This window comes from Nicotiana tabacum, chromosome 1 (assembly GCF_000715075.1).
Source record: "Nicotiana tabacum cultivar K326 chromosome 1, ASM71507v2, whole genome shotgun sequence".
In the NCBI taxonomy this organism is placed as follows: domain Eukaryota; kingdom Viridiplantae; phylum Streptophyta; class Magnoliopsida; order Solanales; family Solanaceae; genus Nicotiana; species Nicotiana tabacum.
Window position 1 is genome coordinate 72588633 of NC_134080.1, and position 6221 is coordinate 72594853.

The window sequence follows — 6221 nt, forward strand, 5'->3', positions numbered from 1 at the left end:
GAATTGCATTATTGAGGGAGGTGTTGATTCGACCGTTGTTGAGCTTATCAGTGATCTGGGGAGACCTATGAGTTACCTTTCTGTGCTACGAGGTGTTATGATTTGTTGGTTATGGGCACATATGGTGCGGTTCCATTGGGGGTTCATAGTGGAAGTCGAGCGGGAAGAGTAATTGGGGGTTCCTCGGTGAATGACGTGTCGGTTATGTCCTATCGGGTTTGCGTGGTATATGTTATTTGTTTCACCGTGGGTGTAAAGATTTGTTGTGGTTCCAGACATCAAATTGTGTGTGGTTGTCGATTTCGAGCATAGTGGCTTGTGGTGTTTCATGTGGAGCCGTGTGCGCATTGCAGCGAAGATTGTGTGGAGGTATGATCCTTTGGGTTAGATTCGTGTGTTCTATTTCTATGATGTGATACAGGTCCTCAGCCTTGTGTTGTGGTGGTTCTGGTGAGCTTGAGGTACAAGTTTTTCATTTAAGTCGTTTTCATGATTTGAGTATGTTCGGACTGTTGCCTATTGGTGCGCGTATTGTACAAGTTGTGGCTTAGGCCTGTATTAATGTGTTATATCTCCAGAGTAGTGTGTTGGATTAGAGGAGATCGTTGGGATCATTAATGAATGCGGACGGATTCAATTTCAGCGTGTTAGAAGGATAATATCGAGGTTCGGCTCGGAAACTGCCCTGGTAATTGCCAAGGAGAAGTGGCTTCATGAATAGTTGATCTAAGAAATGGTTATGGCTTACTGCGTGTTTTAGTTATCATTTTTAGTATATATAAAAGTGTTGGAATGAAACTTTAGTTGATAAGAGGTTTTCTACCGGTATTCGGGCATTGTGTGCAGCTGCTGTGAATGGAAGTTATCGCTACATGTGTTTGAGTTATGTGGTATGTCGGATAAATGCACCTGAGGTTGTAGGCATGGGTTATTACAGCTGGTTCGGGCCTATTCAGAGTATAGGTGTGAGGTTTTGATCGTATTGATGGTTTCAGAAGTGAAAATGTGATTCTATGGTTTATGGGCTAGATTGGGTTGTGTAATTTCAGTTACAATGCGTTATCGGACCTATATGAGATAGGGTGACATGGGATCACCCCCGGTATATGTATGGTAAAGTTATTCAGCAATTGTTGGCTTCTAGAACAACTCTGGGCACGTTCGCGGACGAACGTATGTTTAAGTGGGGGAGGATGTAATCACCCGACCCTTCGTTTTGAGCTTTTGCACTTTGATCGTTAGTTCTTGGGCATGACTTGCACCGTATGATGTATTATGACTTATGTAAATCGTTGGTTTTAGGTTTCCGGGAAAATCAGAATGAATTTGGAAGAACAATTCTTAGTTTGAAGCTTTAAATTTGAAAGGTTTGACCAAGATTTGACTTGATTGTATATGGTCTCGGATCGGAATTTTTATGATTTGGTTAGCTCCGTTAGGTGATTTGGGACTTAGGAGCGTGATCGGAATGTATTTTGGAAGTCCGTGGAAGGTTTAGGCTTGAATTGGCGAAATTGAGATTTCGGCATTTTTCGATTGATAGGTGAGATTTTGATATAGAGGTCGGAATGAAATTCCGAGAGTTAAAGTAGCTTCGTTGTGTCATTTGGGACGTGCGTGTAAAATTTCAGGTCATTCGGACGTGGTTTGATTAGGTTTTTTATCGAAAGCGTATTTCGGAAGATTTTAGAAACTTAGGCTTGAATCCGATGTGTTTTGGGTAATTTGATGTTGTTTGAGGTGTTTTGATGATTGGAACAAGTTTGAATAAGGTTTTAGGATGTGTTGGTGATTTTGGTTGAGGTTCCGGGGGCCTCGGGTGAGTTTCCGGATCATTTGAAGTTGGAAAATTGCAGAAAAATTGCAGGTTCAGTTGTGCAGGATTTTTTGCCCTTCGCAATCGCATAGGGAGCCTCGCGATCGCGTAGTGGGATTTGAGGAGGCTGTCTGAGTGTTCTTTTTGTTCGCGAAGTAGGTCCTGCGATCTCACAGTGTGAGAGGGTTGTGTATCGCGTTCGCGTGCGTATGGTCGCGATCGCGTAGGGTTTTTTGGTCAACTGGTCTGAGGTCGCGTTTGTTCATCGCGTTCGCAGGAGAAGGTACGCGTTCGCGAAAGGTAATTTTGAAAAATCATCGTGATCGTGATGGGTGTTACGCGATCGCATAGAGTTATTTTGGGAAGTTTAAAATTTGTTCTTCGCGATCGCGAGGGAATTGTCGCGATCGCGATGAAGGAAAAGTAGGCCTGGGCAGAATGTTTTTAAGTCGTCTTGTTCGCGAATGTGGGTCTATTTTCACCCATAGCTTCTCATTTTGAGAGATTTTTGAAAAGGATTGAAGAGGGATTCAAGGGTAATCACCTGGAGGTAAGATTCTTGGACTAAAAACTCGATTATTATGTGAATTTCACCTAGAAAAACATGAAAACTAAGCCTAAAATTGAAGAACTAGGGCTTGAGAAATTGGACTTTTGATTTGGGATTTGAAGGACCATTTGGGGTTGAATTTGAAAACTTTTGATATGTATGAACTCGTGGGGAAATAAGGAATCTAATGATGTAAAAATTTCTGAGTTTCGAAAAGTGGGCCCGGGCGGGTTTTGCTAATTTCGGGATTTTCGGTATTTTTCGATTGTTTTCGCTCGGGCTTGGTTCCCTTAGCATATTGTGACGTATTCGTTATGATTTTAGATAGATTCGACGTGCGTGGAGGCCGATTTGAGGGGCAAAGGCGTCGCGAGCTAGAGATTTTGCCGGTTCGAGGTGAGTAATGATTGTAAATGATGCTCTGAGGGTTTGAAACCCCGGATTTCACATCGTAGTGCTATATTAATGTGAGACACACGCCAGGTGTCGAGCGTGGGGTCATGCACTATTTGGGATTGTGACTTGGTCCGTCCCGATTGATGATTTTTACCACGTATTTGATTATAAACTGTTTGTTGTCATCACTATTTGAGTTGAATGCCATATTTGGGCTTCGTGCCAACTATTTGAACCTTTCGGGGATTTTTATTGCTATTTCCTCACTGTTTTGACTTATTACTTGAGCTCAGTCCTGATAATTTCCACTATTTTACTATTCAGCCATTCTTTCTCAGTTTTTAAGACTTGAATGATATTTTAAATGAAGTTTGGACTGAAAACACTATTTTTTTATTATTTTCCGAGGGGCTTGTGATGATTTTTGGACTGAGCAAGGCCGATGGCCTATATTGTGAGGAACATTGATACTGATTTAAGGCCGAGGGCCTGAGATACATATACGCCACGAGGTGGCTTGATTGATATGAGGCCGAGGGCCTAGATTTGATGCCACGAGATGGCTTGTTATTGCGCTTGGGCCGTAAGGGGCCCCTCCCGAAATCTGCACACCCCCAGTGAGTGCGGGTACCCATTGTGATGTGAGATTAAGCCCGAGGGGCGGAGATTGTTGATGTTGTGCCTGAGGGGCGAACTTCTATGTGTTTACTTTATCTAAATTGTCTGTCAATTACCTGTTTAATTGTTGTAGAAGTATTTTATTCTCCTTTTCATTGGTTTTTCTGCTTGCAAATTTCTTATTTAACTACTTCATTATAGAATACCTTGTGTATACGTGTTTTCTTACTTTCAGTCATTATTTATATGTATTACTCACTAGGTCGGAGTACTCACATTACTCCCTGCACCAAGTGTGCAGATTCAGGCATCACTGGTTCCGCTCTCGAGTTTTGATTCATTCCAGCTTCAGACGGATCTTCGAGGAGTCTTTAGGTAGTTGTTGGCGTTCGCAGCCTGGAGCTCCTCTCTATCTATTTCCTTTATGTTTCTAGCTCAGTATTTGAAACTCTGTAGTTACATTTGAGGATTTAGTATCATAGATGCTCATGACTTGTGACACCCTGGTTAGGGCTGTGTCGGAATGGATTTCCACTTTGTTATCTCTATTTCCGCTAGCTATTGCTATTAAATCATGTTTAAACTATTTTTATGCTATTTAACTGCTTAAAAGGATGAGTTGTGTTAGATTGGCTGGCCTTGTCTTCACGAGAGGCGCCATCATGACCGGGTTCGGGGTTAGGGTTGTGACAGTAATGGAGTAACTTCTTCTGTTGGGATAGTTGATGAAGCTTGATATATATATATATATATATATATATATATATATATATATGTATATATATTTATACTATCTCAGTTGTAAGACATTCTTGATTTGGAACTTTCTATTTATATATATATATATACTATCTCAGTTGTAAGACATTCTTGATTTGGAACTTTCTATTTATATTTTATATTGTGCTATAATAATAGTTTTTAACTAATCATTGTTATCACTTCTATATATTTTATCTTTAAGTAATTCTTATATTAATTTTGTAATTCTCACGGAGCAAAATTAATGTATAGTAACTATTGAATAAAATAGTGAAGTGAGAGTGATTATTAGTAAACTATTATTAAAAGTCAGTAAACTTGCTTGCCTCAATTTTAATTCTCACGGAGAAATTGTAGTCACAGGAGTATTGATATTCTTACGAAATTTTTACTATCTTTTAGCACAATTCAAACCAGAAGATATTTCGTTTAACCGTCACCACTTTTAACTCATTTAATTACATCACAGAGTGTTATTAGTTGATTAATTCTTGGTGAGATAAGATATAATTGAATTAGCAATAAGCAATTATCCTTTAGAGAAATACATGTAGAAAGTGAGATTTTATTATAATATATTATCAAGTGAGTTCAACGATTTCCAACCCTTTTAAATCACAAATCTTTCGAAAGTTGTTTAATTTTGTTAAGTATTTAACAAGTTTTAATTTCACAAACTTTTTATCAATCTAATTCTCTCAAATAGTAGTTGAAATATTAAAAGTCTGTAGCATAGATGTTCCAATCTCTATGGGACGATATCATAAACTATACTAGAATTTGACAAAGCACGAGCAGGAAAATCCTATACACATTGGCCTCGTCAAATTTTTGGCGCCGTTGTCGGAGATTTACATACATCTACTTCAGATTAAATATTTTGTTACTAATTTGAGAATTTATTAATGTTATTTTTGTTTTAGTTAATATTTTTACTAATCAAGTGCTATAACTACTACTGTGATATTAATCCTAATGTAATGTTTATGTTCATAATGGTATTGTAAAAGTTTTTTTCTTTTTTGTATTATTTCTTCCTACTAGTTCCATCATTAACTGTTTTTTAGCAAATTATACATACTGCTATTAGTACTCTCTCCTTTATCGTAATAATAGTGTTATAACTACTATTTACTGTTTTTATAACATGTATATCTATAACTGTTATACTATTGTTAGTTCTTTCACATTGAAGTTTTTTTTACTACTGAAAAATATTCATATGACCATTCCAACTATATGTATTATCACTAATTACTTTTGTCCATATATAATAGTGTTATAGTATTGTTTCTTGTCGTAGTTCACTGTTGCGTCATTTTGTTTTACTTTATGTCTATTTTATTGTAAGTTTGAGTATAATATTATTATTCTCTATAGATAATAAAATTATCGTACAATTATTTTTGCTTAGCACCTACTATTTTTGTCATTTTTGTAATTTTTATATACTTATTTTTTTTCTTGTACTTTCTTTTCTTAAGAATTTTAAGTAGTTTATGACCCGCTCTTCTACAAAAGAGTTGATCAGTTACGATCCTGAAATTGAAAGATTTATTCGATTGCGCAGGAAAGAACAAACATCGTTTTCCCAAGGAGCATCTTGTAAAGAAATGGAAAACCAGAAAGCAAAGGACATTAACCCACTTGGGATCCCACCATCGGCCCATGTAGAGGAGCAATTTGATGAAATGGCGTCAAGGCCAGCAAACAGAATCCTTAAGGATTATGCTAGACCTGATCGTTTCAACTGTGAATCTAGTGTCAGGAAGCCCCCAGTGGCAGCCAACAACTTTGAAATCAAGACCGGCCTGATTCAGACAATTCAACAATGTTGTATCTTCACTGGTGATACAAGTGAAGACCCATATAGTCATTTAATTGATTTTCTAGAACTTGTAGAATCTGCTAAGTATAATGGAGTACCTCCTGAAGCTATCAAGTTAAGGCTATTTCCTTTTTTTTTTAAAAGGAGATGTCAAGACTTGGTTGCGAAGTTTGCCTCAAGGGTCCATTACGACATGGGACCAGATGACTCAGAAGTTTTTAAACAAATATTTTTCCGCTGCTAAAACAACA